This window comes from Phoenix dactylifera, chromosome 5 (assembly GCF_051530095.1).
Source record: "Phoenix dactylifera cultivar Ajwa chromosome 5, Ajwa_hap1_PhDact_Kaust_v1.1, whole genome shotgun sequence".
Taxonomy (NCBI): domain Eukaryota; kingdom Viridiplantae; phylum Streptophyta; class Magnoliopsida; order Arecales; family Arecaceae; genus Phoenix; species Phoenix dactylifera.
The window spans coordinates 5,287,382-5,301,744 of NC_143194.1; the positions used below are offsets into that span (position 1 = coordinate 5,287,382).

A 14,363-nucleotide genomic window follows, 5' to 3' on the forward strand; every position below is an offset into this window, starting at 1 on the left:
CTGTCTGCAAAAGAATTCTAATACTCTAAACCCCAGAACAGAAATTGTTACATAGATACCGAATTGGGTCTTACATAAACACTATGCTTTGAGACCTAACAAAAACTAATAAGGTGAACCTGGCAAAGGACTGCTGGTTCTTGACAAACAGCAGCCGGTATCAATTTTAGATTTTCTCTTGACCTAATTGTAGCACCAATTTCTGCCAACAGATTGCAGTAGTTGCCTTGAAAGTTGATGCATAATGTCGTCGGAGTACTAGTATACGAGGCAATGTGAATTAAAGACACAATTGGATCTGTTTAATGTCTGAGATTTATCCCCTTTTGTCTGCTCCAAACATCTTTAGTTCAATTACACTGAAAGAGAAAGAGGAGCTTAAACAGGAGAGAGATGAGAAAAAAGGGAGCTGTTAGAGAGTATAGGATAAGCATGTGAGGGGATGAAAAGAACATCATGATCCTAGTTCTCTTTCTTATTCAAATAATACTCAACATCATGATCCTAGATCCTAGTTCTCTCTTATTCGAGTAATACTCAACATCATGATCCTAGTTCTCTTTCTTATTCAAGTAATACTCAACATTCTTCATGATCCTAGGTTCATGCAGCCACCCTAGTAAACTCCAATTTTGACTCTTCAAATAAGAAATATGGTAAATAGCAAGGATTAAATGCCTTTTGCTGTTGGCATGCAGCATAGCACTGGCTTGGTATGTGATTTGTGCCACGACGGCACTTGGTATGCTTGGCATACACTGGAATTGCAACATCCAAGTATTGGCATGCAATTGTTAACATGCCAGTGTGTTGTACATAGCATCTCATGCCTGTGCCAACTGGCACTCAAATCCATCCTAAACATAAGTAGCCAATGAAGATCTATACTTAAAGTGGAAGGTTAATCACTTGTTATTTTTTCTATTCGAATCCTTTATTTCTTTTTAAAATTATAATACGAGGTCTCCTTTTGAATTCTTTAAAAGGATAATATCCAAGATGATTTTATTGCATAAACTAGACATTTTTGGGAGTTTATGGCATCTGAACTAAATCAGCTAAAAGAGCTGATACTTCCTATTTCCAAAAGTCCCCTAAAATGACTTCTAATAAAATCAGAACACAAGCTGGATATATACTATTGCTGAACTGAACAAAGAAGATTCAGATAAGGAAACATGTGGTTCAATAAAGCTTATCAAAGCCTTATCTGCTTTCCTTGACCAACAAGGCTAGCCAGTGGCTCCAAGGGTTTGGTTGGGTTTTTTCCCTTGACCAGCAAGGGCCATACAAGGGCTCTAAGAGGGTTGGTTCTTGGCCATTTTCAGCCACACCAATTTGCTTTCACTGCATGCAGTCACTGCACACATGATTGTCCCTGATTTTGTTTGGGTGCCCGGGTTGGCTTCCAACCTGAATATAGACCCAATATGTTCCTTCGTCATGATTAAGTGCAATCATCCTGGCTAAGCCCAATTCAAAGCTGATATTTATATAGATCCTATAACTTGATCTTGGCTGCAGAAGCTGGTATTACGGGATTATATATTGTATCCAGCTTACTTCTAGCCTACTTACTAACCCATTTTACTCTTAATTCAAGTTTGGATCTTGCATGAAGTTTGAGATTTCAATATCTATCATGAATCAGTAACTCAAATAGGGGAAATCAGGTTTAGATGCTTTCTTTTCCAAAATTGTACATGTGATTATTTTGAAAGGAAATTGTTTATGTTCTAAGATACAACTGCATGCACTAGGCACAACTCGAAGCAAGATTCAACTTTTTCTCTGTTTTTTTTTTTTTTTGGTGGGGGGTTGAGAAATGAATGTTCCTAATTTCTCTATCAGCCAAGAATGTGGCAATTGTGCAAGGAAGAATCTCCAGTTCAGTTTTCATCTGTTCTTAGCAAGTGACATTGTCCATATCCTCCAAGCATGTCATTTTTTTGAATGAAAAACTAATTAATAGTCTCATTGCGGAAGATCAATATTACAAATCTTTGCAAATCATTGTTCTAAACCTTTAATCTTCTGTATCATTCATTTTGTGTCACATTAAGTGATTTATATTTCCTCAACAATCTGAATAAATTTAGCTCTGCAAACAACTGTGGCACCATCTTTTGTATCCTTGTTTCCCACTTATTTGTTCAAAGAACTTCGAATTGCTTTAAGATAAAGGGCACCTGGATCTACATTCTTCTAGAACTAACCCATGTGTCACAGATGGAAAAATTATTAGTACCAATGCGTAAACAAACAAGTAAAGTTTGTCAACTGGTACAGGTCATGCAGATGAAATGTATGAGAATCCTGCCTGGCCTATTGTGCCTTCCCCTCCATAAGCATTAGAGTTGGCTGCAATTAGATAATTCAAATGAAATATACAACCAGCATTTTTTCTATATACGAAAAACTTATCTAATTGCTACATAGATTGAGAATGTATAGTCTACTATTCTAATTATTTTTGTCTGGTGTCCGATGAGTAATCCGAGTAACACTGGACTCATGCTTGCTCTTGTAGTGATTAAATACCGGCTTCTCATTCAATTTAATGCATGAAGTAAAAGAGGTCAAAAATGTAGTCTTTAGGAATAAGGACATCGTTTCTATCAACGTGATCTATCTACTGATATTTGTTTGCTGAAAAGGGCTTTAGTGGTGTTAAACATGCTCTTAGACTTTGGTTTGGATGAATCTTCAGTGCTTTTAAATAGCATGGATCAATGAACCCAAGTTGATGATTATACTGTTTTTGTGCTTTTTCTTGAAATCTTACCATATTATTGATTTATGTTGTATGTCATCAAATTTGAAGTGAACGATCAAAATATCTCATCATAAGTGAAACTTAATCAAAGAATTAATATTTTTTAGAAAACATCAAAGAATAAATGTAAAACACAATTTCTCTCAACATAACTTTCTTGGTGTTTTTATTAAGTATGCTTTTTATCAATCTAAATATATTGATGTAACTTAATAAGTTTGAACTTCATATCCATGTCTATTTCACTAGATTTAGTTATTTGAGAATTTGCTTTCATGAAGTGGTTCTTTCTGGGATCCTGCAGTATCTTAAGTGTGCTTGGTGGACTACAGTATCTATGCCTCACTAGATTGAACATTGGTTTTGCTGTAAGTAATATACAACATTCATCATTTATGCTGTAAATAAGATAGAGCTTCTTGTGCCTTAGTTCTCCCATCTTCAAGCAGTATAATGCATCCTTTGTTATCTCAACTGGAACATGTCTTGGGTTCCCATTTAAAGATTTTATATTTTGGTTGAAATGTGATTTTGAGTCATCCTTTTTGGCCAAATTGAATTTTTTTGGGTTAGCGATTTTGGCAAACGACAGTGGAGGTGGACTGCTAATTTTATTTTTTTAGTAATTATTGTTATTTTTGATTAGTTATTCATTTCTATGTTTATTTTGGTTTTATTTTTTTGGATTATTTATTTGTTTCATTTAGTTAAGACTAAGGAGCTTACTCATGGGTTATAATTTATCAATCTTTGAGATGAGTTTTCTTAGCAATATTCTCAAATGTTGCAAGTTTTGAATTAGAATCATTTGTGTGTGGCTTCAAGAAGTTTAAGAAAATTTCAAAGTTTGATATATGTTCGGGAGCTCTCAGATATTTTACGAGTAATTGAGAAGATGTTTTTGTAGCTGCCCCACCAAAAAGTAGCTTAATGAGGTTTGAGCTTGGCTTTGCAAGGCTTAAGCTCAAATGCCGCAAGAATTTTGATTATCATGCATTAAAATGGTAGATCATGCTGTATGATGATGCGAAACACAATTTTAAAGCTTTTTCCCCCTATTTTTTGATAATTTTGATTTTTTTTAACTTGGAACTGCATAAAACATCCAATGAACAGAAGAATACAATTTGCTCTTTACATGATCCAGTGCTATTTCACTCTTAAATTTACACCACTGCTTCTCATTTACTCTGGACCCCTAATTTTCTACAAATTATATGTTTCAAGATTTTTTTTTGTTATATTTGTATATAATCTGAGTAAATATAAAACACTGAATTAATATGTTTTCAATCTGAATGGTCCAATTGGTGATATGGCCTTCAGTTCAATCTGATAAGGATTCTGAATAATCAATAATTGGTACTTTGTCATGATGAGTCTTGTATCTGGCTCTCATCTAGTTTTATTCACCTTTTCATGATTGTTGTCTTGTATAGACTGTACAGATTTACATACTGTCGGTGCTTCATTCTATGGTCTAAGGTACTGAGAAAATTATTTTGTCTGCATTGTTATCAGCAAGCATTTAATGCAATTTTTATGCACCACTATCAATCATTCCAGGTTCTTCTACTTTGTATTATGGGAGATGACCAGGCACAGCTCACTTCACCTCTATATGTAGGCTCGTGGTTTTAGGTGTGCATTGGTGTAATGTTTTCTGTGCTCCTTGTTTCTTTCATTGAGCTCATCAAGCCTATTCAGGATGCCATGGATATCTTAATCTTATGCTTTCCCTCAGTCATTCGGTATTTCTTGGTCCAATATCAACTGAGTTGCCATTTTGTCATTTCGTTGTGATTTATGTGGCATCTCATGCTTGTCTACCTTATCTCAGGTTTAGTCATTGTTTGACGCAAAGTGCAATGACAATATTACTAACTGGTATCGTTAGTCTTCCTTTTCTTCTGTGTGTGATACATGTGTATGTGAAAAGATTATAACTTATTCCTCTCTTACACAGTCTAGAAGTAAAATATCATGTGCTGTCAACGTTTATCATTTTTTTTTTTTGAACTTGTTGTTTTACTTAGAATGGGAAGTACTTTCTCACTTCCTTTTCATCTTTGTGATTTTTGGAGTGCCTTCCAAAGTACTATGACCCAAGGTCAATGATGTGAACTATGGAAGAATGGGGTTTTTGACTTTTTGCAGTCTTTTGAGGCACTCTGGAAATTGGATATCGTGGACATAATAGTGGCACTTCATGCTATGACCCTACGGACATCATGTTTATACCAACATTGGTTTGAACTGATTTTGAGTTAGCAACATTTAGTAGATTATTATCGAAGGTTGAGTCAGATTAAGTTCTGTTGCGCTTCTACGAAGAAGTCTGAAAAAGTTGCAACACAAATAATTGATGTTGTTATCAAGCAGATATAGGTCAATTGTAATTTGACTCTTATCTAAGGACGAGCCTTTGGAGTTTGTTTAACCACCACTACTGTGATCTTCTTACCCTTCAACTATGAGATCCCATCCATATAAAGTCCATATCTCTGTTTCCCTTGTTTCTTTGGTCTAATTCTAAGCCTCCTTTGAAGTACTTAATTTTAGGTGAATCACTCCTGAAGTCCTGATTTTAACAAACATTTACCTTTGCATCTTTATTTCTTTTTAAGCTTATCTTATGCATTTAGACTCTTTTTATTCTAACAACAAATCTATGGATCACTATTTCTTTTATTTCCAATTTGTTTTTTAATGCTTGGTCATCTCTTTGCTATAACCATCCTGCTTTGAACATATTATGGACATCCCTTTCTGTCTCCATCCAAGGTAGCAGAAATTTCTCTGCATAGCACTTGCTCACAATTTCAACTATGCCCCAACTTCTCGGTCCACAAATAATCGCTATGAAGTTGTATCATGTTCCTATTTTGGATTCTGGCTAAATTTAAAAACTTTTGAATCGTTTCTAATGTTCCATCTTAAGTTTCATCCTATCTCAAGGCACATAGTAGCATTTGCATTTGCTAATAACATACACTAATTGCCTCTACTTGGTGCATATTTGAAACAAGTGAATAATGGTTTCCTCACCGAGAGCGTCAACGATTCCAATCTGAAAGCTGCTTTAAAAAACACATGGCCTCTTGCATGCATAGTGTACTTGTGTATTGAGATAGTGGGTCTCCATTATGGCACTATATATTTGTTGATTGAAATTTGTAACGCTGAGAAGGTGAAATTGCGTAATTTCTTGCTCAAATATTTAAGAAAAAAATAAAGCTAGGATGAATGCTAATATGAATTGCTCTGGTTGATAACCCATTTCATTGAGATGAAATGTTTGTGTCAAGTAGTATCAAAAATTGCTGAACTATTTATTACGAATGATCAATGATATAGTGAGTGGAATCAACATATTATGATCTGTTGATGAGTCGAACTGTTTAGATTTGCTTTCTAAGCTGCATTTCTTTATTACTTCAGCTTTAGAGAACTTTTGAAGATTTTGTAGTCAAATTATTATATTTCAACTCTGCTGTTGATCGCCTCGTTCAAGGCACTTTGCACACTTGCACCATGTCTAAAAACCATTCAATTTAGGATTATTTTTAAGAAGAAAGTAATGTTAAGAAAGTAATTTTTGAAATTTATTACTAATCTATTACCTTTTTTGTTGCATTTCATTATATGTAATAAGTTGTATGCATATTAGTTATTAAAATGTAAAGGCTAACATGTTTAAAAATTTGTATATAGATAAAGAAAGTTCTTGAGCTTCTTGAGAAACAGAAATGTAGGTTGATAGGTTGCTAGGATAGGTCGAGAGGAATGCCAATTGATCTGGTCGATTGAGATGTGAATAGTTCATCAAGTGATATATGTTTGTTGCCTCAAACAGGACTATCTTTTCTAGTGGAAGCCAGAGGCAAAATAAAATCAGAACACAAGATTAGGGTAATAAACCTCAAGAGATTGAACCTAATTGAATTGACAAACTATTTGACACACAAGTACAGAGTTTGAGATTCGTTAGTCTATCTACAAGCTTTGGGGCAGGTTAGACCTTTCCATCAGGACAAGTCCAAATCCTAAGGTACATGGGTTTCATTTAGATGATGCTTGATGTTGGCAGTTGCTCTATGGCTCTGAAAGTATGTGCAAGAGAGATTGTCTTCCTTCAAAACTTTCCTTTTTTACCTAATTCACTGCAGTAACCATTCCTTATAAGCAGTTGCTCTCGAGTAATACTTGCTATGGTGAATTAGTTAGTAGTGCTAAACTCCTTGAAGTTCAACTCGTGCTCCATGCCTTCTTTGCAGATGACCTTAACCATTATTCTATCAAATGAGCAACTTTAAGAAGCACATGACATCCAGTAGCCGACGTCGAAGTTTATACTGATATGATCACAATTATCATTTGACATGTGGCCTTATTTCTTTTTGTTCTAACTGTAAGGGTAAACATATGCCCCCCTCTTTGGATATTTATATTGGTGAACTTTCGATTGTCTAAAACCAATATAGTCATTGGAATTGTTTAATTGCTATAGTTAGCCAACACCGCCATGTTTCTTTCCAAATAATTTTGTTGGGTTTCAATAGGATATTTTGAAATATTCATAATGATAGTTCTAATGTTGTTCGAACTCTGCTTTATGCACACTCTTTTTTTGCCTTTACCCTTTATCTTCATCTTCAATGTGTCTAACCCATCCTCAATCTAAAAACCCTAGATACCTTGAACTTGAGTTCTATTGTCCAGTCCTCTCTCAATCTTCTGTTATAAACATGGTTACTCGCTGTAACAATGTTGAAGTAAGATGAATTCATGCAATCCCTTGACTTCAGCCTCTTTTGTTTATAGGGTCAAACACATTGTGGTCTTTTCCTTAGAAGGTTTATCCCATAATTGGCCTAGGCAACTTATCTACTCTATGGACGTGAATTGCTCTTGGCACAGAAGGATTCTCTTGAGTGGACTAGCTGAGACCAAAAGCTTTCTGCTTTGCCTTATTGTTCCAGTTATTAGGAAGAATGGATCAAGTGTATGGAGGCTAAAGGTGGAGCTTGGTAAAATGCTAGATTTTTTGAATTTATTCAGCTTTCAAGGTACAAGATACCCTAGATCAAGATATCTGTAGTACTGCTATTTGTTTTTGGTCATCCTCCATCAATGCCTTCCATTTTCCTTGTGGACTTATTCCTCATGGCTATTCTCATGTCCACCCTCATGGGATTTCTAGGTCGTGGTGCAGAAGGCCACTTACAAATCAAAGAAATGACAGGGTTTTTTGATTTTAGAGTTCCTAACAACCTTTCTCTTGGCCATCTTTCTACAGGTCAAATGGAAGAGTGAAGGTGATGTTATTGGCTAAGAGCATTGCTTCTTCATCTTACTATGATTAAAGAGTGTTGGATGCTAGTCACTATTGGTGATTAAAGGGTTGGTCAACATCACCAATACCTTGAAAGTTGCGCGATGCCTTGCTATAGCACCGTTCTGCTAGCCTATCTTTATCATGCTCTACATTAGATGGTCGATGACAAGTTTATTATCAATATTGGCGGACCAGTCTATCTTCTCCAGGCATGGCTCTTTGCTTATTTTCTAGAACTTATGTCAGGGAGAATGATCTCTGGATGCTTTAGGACTCTTTTCTCACGTACGACCATGCATTCTACTTTAGAAATTGTGCAGTTCCAATCTCATGATGTTCTAAGGCTTCGGAATGATTGTGATAACCATCTTTTCTACCTTACTTTTGGTTTCAACTTTTAAGTTACATCCAACTTGGTTCTCCACTTGAACTCAAGTCCAAGGGATTGGAGGTAGTAGCAGCAGCAGTTGACCTGCGGGAGCTTAGGTGACCAATGGAGGAGTTCCAATTTCTGCAGCTTTGAAAATATAAGTCATGGACAAATTTCATTAGTGCCTTTGGCTTGCACTATGGGATTAATGCCCATTCTAATAGTAAATGTGGGTTCTAATCTTAACTTTCTTAGCAATTCGGCCTAAAATTTGGTTTAGGGAAAGCAATCACATTTTTCGTCAATTGCAATATTCCTTGGTCGACCTGAGGTGAAGAGCCATTCATGTAGGCATATCTCCAAGTTAGGACACTACTTCATTTTGTCCATTTCAATGTTGTTCTTTTTCTGTACTCTTTTCTTCCTAGTTAAGAATCCATTGGTCCTATGGTGAAGAGGGTTAACACTTAACACAATTGGCACTCATCTGGCCAAGAAAGGCTCATTCAAATTCTTCTTAGTTGATCATATTCAATAGTCAACCAACAGTAGGAACTAAATTTTGAGAAATATTGGTACTATCATTAATTTATTAGGTAGCTTATATATAAAACTAAATTTTCATGCCTAGGCACAATCTTCCATTGCTCTTTTTGGGGCTGCTATCAGTGAGTAGCCTTAAGAACTGACACGGCTTGAGTGGACCTTGACAGCAGTAGGAAAAAGTTGATTTTGCGTTAACCTTCTTTCTCTAATGATGATTCGCCTCCATCAAGATTAATGCCCAGCCCTCAATTGTCCAAGGGAACCACCATCTTGAATGGAGAATCCGGCATCTAAGCCTAGAACATTGGTGGAAACATTTGCAACCTCATCACGTATATCTCTTGCCTTACGGTCACCTACATATGCTGGTTGAGTCCCATATATTGGGGTTGAAGGTCACAACTTTGCACCTTAGCCTCCTAAATTAATCTTAAAGTAGCTTGACCACCTGGTAATTCCCACAAATTATAAAGAAGCAATGAGGAAGAAGCATCATCTTCCTAGGTTGTTAAAAATTTCTTCTTTAGCTGTTCATCTGGACATCAATGAGATGATTGTTCAGCTTCTATCACTAAAAATTTAGGGAAAAGTGGTAAGTTTGTCTTCCCCTTCCGAGGTTTCTTCCTTGCCATAGAAATGTTCCAAGGTAGATTTCACTTTTATCATTGGGTGTTCCTATCACCTTTTCATTTTTACTATTTTCTTCTACAGTAATTTTCTTTTTTTTTTAACATGTGTTAAGGCATTGAAATCTTTTTGATTCGTGGATCAATCAATCGTGATCCCTTCTGCATCAGTTGGGGCAGAAGCTTCTCCAGTCCAATCAATGAGCCATTACTTGAACCAATTCATGCTGAGAAGACTATAGCTCAAAATATTAAAGATCCCATCCACATGCTTGTGGTGACAGATCAAGCAATCATGGAATAGATGAAGGCACATGATATTGAGCATTCTCCAGCTAATCAAACTATTCGTGATTGAATGATTTCATAGAGTGATGTTGATGATTATGGCTGCTATAGTGGCTGCTATCACTTCTCCAGCTATAACTCAGGTCTGTTGTACTTTAACATGGATTGTTGACTTCATTTTCTTCTTTCTTTCTGATGTCATCCAAGGAAACCATTTAATCGGCATCTATAAAAAAGCACTCTTACAGAGGCAATGACATCGCGTACTCTGTATGCATCTTCCAGAGGATCATCCCTTTTTCAAAGTGGGGAACTATCACAATGTTAGATCCTCAAATTCTAACTGGAAGCCATATCCGGTGCAACTATTTGTAATATCAAGAGTTCTCATAGCACATCCTTGACCTTGGGGTCTTAAGCTTAACATCTTTGGCTTGGTTCGTGCGTCTTAATAGTAATAGAGACATCTTCGCCCTTCTCCCTTACTATTTCTTTCTTGACATTCCCCTTATATTCTATCATGTACTGAAGATCTTTGGCATTAGTAGTGCCATATTTCATGTAAGAGCTTTTCGAAAGAGATCAATAAGCATGCAAAATTGGTCTGGTTGATCAATAATCTATGGTGAAAACAAGAACTTAGAATTTCTCATAGAGGCAAAGGCAAAATAAAAATTTTCCTTTAATACCCAGCCGGCAGCTGTAACTATTCCCTTAATCGTTGCTCTTGGTGAGCAACCAAAGTGGTGAAGCAGTTAGAACTGATCTCCAGTATGTTCACCATGTACCCCGTGCTTTTGCTTTCTTCCTGCACGACCTTAATTGCTGTTCTGCCACAAGACTAACTCCAAGAAGCAAATGACATCCCATGATTGACCTTGAAGTTTTTAGTCACATGATCACCATGCCATTTGAGATGCCATGACATAAATTAGTGAATGTATCCCAGCTCGGCGATTTCATAAACTATGGATAAGATTTTCAAGACCTTGTGTAGTTTTTATAAAAGTAATAAACATAGAGAAGAGAATATTTGTAAACATTTACCTTCTTTAAAAATTTCCTCCCATCTAAGACCATTATTTCCACATTATTATACTTGTTGTTTACGATATTATAATCTTGTTTAGGTGTTTCTCATATGACATGACATTACAAAAATAAACCAAAATTGATTTACATTATGCCCATATTAATTTTACCATTTATTGATACAACTAATTGGTCGATTTGATTAAATTTAATGAAGTTAGTTATTTTAAAGAATATATTAAAATATTTTTGGGGGTTTCGCACATGCATATGCATGTACAACTTTGAAGTGCATCAAAGAAGAGAGTATTGGTTGTATATTTAAGACAAACCATAATGAGCATACAAAAATGTGATCATCTACTGAGTCTATTTGACATCCTTCGACTGTTGGAAACCTGATCGCAATATTGTTACCAAGCCAAAAGAGGAGTGCAACAAATTAGAACGAAGGAATCATCGGTTTTTGGTCATCAACAATGCTCGGGCTGAAGAATGAGATGCCAGGCCAAACTCCTTTGAGGGAAATGACTTAGTAAACATAGCCAGAACCTACTTTAGTGAACAACATTGAAAATTACCAAGCAATTTTATGGCTTGGGTCATTCTACTAGTGCTAGAGCATCACAGATTTTGAGGCAAATAATTCAGAAGACTCAATCTTTCATTAGACTAGCCATGAAGTGGTTCCTGACCTAGTGATATTTTTATGGGGATTCTATCTATCATTGTAGTATCTCTATTCAAGATCACTGCAGTTCCTCTTCGGGCGGCTGCAAGACGGATGACCGCTCATAGGTAATTGGGTACGATGGGTGTTACCTCTCAGATTGTGGCCAATATTTCTAACTGTGCGCCGCTCGGGCTTAGAGCATGTGAAACCTTGTAAGGGTGTTGAGACCATAGCATGTTACAAAAAAGCCCTTTTTTTGAGACCTCAAAAATTCATGAAATGGATAGCTCATTTTTTGCTAGAAGCTAAGGGTATTTATGCTGGACTCGTAACGATAGACTAGAGTTAACTTGGGAAGAGTAGAGGCGGTTTCGATTGCAGTGGCAGGGACGAAGCAAGAGTAGCTGACAAGAGACAGTAGATCTGGATAGAGTCTTGCTCATAAAGGAAGAGTAGCATGCTAGCGTGGCTTGCTTCGCTTTTCGACGCTCTGCTCACAGCTGTCGAAGTATGATGAAAAATGAAAAGTGTGTAGGATTGGTGCTACAGTTCTTGGTGCAACTATGGATTTCAAACCCTTTTCGGATCAAGGTCTTGGCAACCATAAGTTAGACCATTGGGCCCAACTAAAAAGTACTTAACCTGCATCAAATATTTAAGAAATTGTTCTAAAGTCTTTTCTAAGACTTCAAGCTAGAAAGGGAAATATGTCATGAAAGTTTACGAGCCATTTCCTTATTTGTTCATTGCAGTTTAAGCCAATCAAAACTTTACACGGACTCGGGAACTTATTGCATCAAAATAAAGATGGCAAGCTGTGATGCTTTGAATCGAATTCTGCTTGATGTATGATGAGATGACTATATGTATAGGGATTCTTTTCATCATTGAGTAACAAATTATGAGCAAGGGAGTCAAACTGAGATACATTCTGATTTTGATCGTAAAATGCTCGGATGTTGATGGAGATGGGTCAAAGGGGCTTAATGTGTACCCATGATACGTCTTGTTTTCAACTTTTAACTAATTATACACGTGCATATCAAATTTGATCCATTTAACTCTGCTGAATTTAGAAGAAGACTGGTCATCCAAAAGTCCTAAAAGATGGTGGGTTTTGGATTGGTTCAGATGAAATCAAACCATTTCAATTGTTTTAATTTGATATAAAACTTAACACCATGGTGCAGATGAATCTATTATGTTGGAAAATATACTTCTGAACTATGCCACGAGATTGTGCGAGGGTTGTGAACTAAGGATCTTGACAGGAAGCTGATAATCACTTTAGCTTTATGCAAGAGGGGTCAAATAATGAAGTCCTTTTTCTATTCCAGTGCTTGGGGGGGATTTTTAGAGGAGCCCCAAAAGCATATGATTAAGTGCTGCAAGCAGTGATTTGAGCAGCGTTAAGGTAGGTTAGGTGATTGGGTGAACTCAGATATTGTTGATGCATACTTAGAAGCAGATACTGATAAATAGTTTTGAAGAAGTACTAATTGTAATCAAGAACCTTGTTCTCTATATGCTTACGTTGTTGACATGGCTATGTTTTTTTCTGGGTATTGTCTATATCTAGGATTGGATTACGGTGTAAGACAATAAGATACTGCTGGAGAAAAAAAATGTCAAACAAAAATGAAGTTCATAGATTGATGTGAATGAGACTCAAATTGAGACCCAATAATTTCATTTCTGAGATCATGGAGTTATATTTCTTTTTCTTTTTCTTGCCTTTATTGTAGAAGAGTGGTGGAATGTTTTAGAGGCAGACAAAACTTGTTTAATTTCATAAATGGGACTTGGTTACATATCCACTCAGTCACATATCCAGAATGTTGGGCAACAAATGTGGTTGGCAGGAAAAGATACCCATTGAGTGATGAGAATATTAAGGTGGATGCATCATAAAATTGTGAAAGATGGAACTAGAATTGTTAATTAGGATAATGTGCTACTGTTCAATGAAGGAAAAACAGTAAAAGATAATTTGTATGGAACAGACAAACAAAAAGTGAAACCAACCAAATAATGGTTGTTATCAGAAAAGAATCTAAACAGCTTGTGCTGACAAGGGCTTTGGACCTATAAGATGCTCAAGAAGGATTTTGAAAGCTGCATCCAGAAATAGGGGTCAAATTTATTGATCTCGCTAACAGTAGTGACTACTAGTTGTCCCACTCTGATATCAAAATGATGTAACTTTTCTTTTATGAGTGTATGCTAACAGTATGAAACATGCATTTGTCTTCAGAAGTCTGTGGATATGAACTTTACTATTGGCTTGACCATGCATACTTTCTTTTTTTCTTTTGATGGACAAGATGGTATTCACCACTCTTTCTGACATCTGGCCCCTATTTGCTGACTTGTAGCTTGAAAAATCTTGCTAAATGACCAGCGTTAGTAATAATATCCTGGTGGGTCATAGCATCCTATAAACTACGATTAATTGAGTGATATTTTCTCCCAAGTTATTCTTGTTTGTTTCTAACCTTACATGATAGGATAGTTTGATCATAATTTTGTTGTGGTCTTCATAGTGCTTGTTATGGTGCATATATAGGTATGAGTTGTGTGTTACATCTAGGTTGTGTTATGGTATATTGACCACAATGGTGGATATAATACTTGTATGTATCTTCTACTGTCCTATGGCTTGCTTTTCAAGCTTTTTTTTGTAATTATTGTAAGGGTTTCAAAGTTGACCCAAT

The 14,363-nt window shown here is 36.0% G+C and overlaps 1 protein-coding gene across 9 annotated transcripts in view; it reads left to right on the top strand.

Annotated features, from left to right (window-relative positions):
* LOC103719254 (inactive poly [ADP-ribose] polymerase RCD1-like) overlaps nt 1–14,363 on the top strand; it is a 49,190-nt gene that overhangs the window by 26,480 nt on the left and 8,347 nt on the right. The window contains exon 8 of one of the 9 annotated variants that reach the window (XR_015986920.1): nt 8,076–8,323. The exons of 6 other annotated variants lie outside the window; for them this stretch is intronic. The gene's annotated coding sequence lies outside the window, so the exon portion shown is untranslated. Of the gene's footprint in view, nt 1–4,342; nt 4,680–8,075; nt 8,324–9,772; nt 9,953–14,363 lie in introns of those variants that run through there. 2 more of the 9 variants (XM_088721456.1, XM_088721455.1) reach the window with 2 other exon arrangements.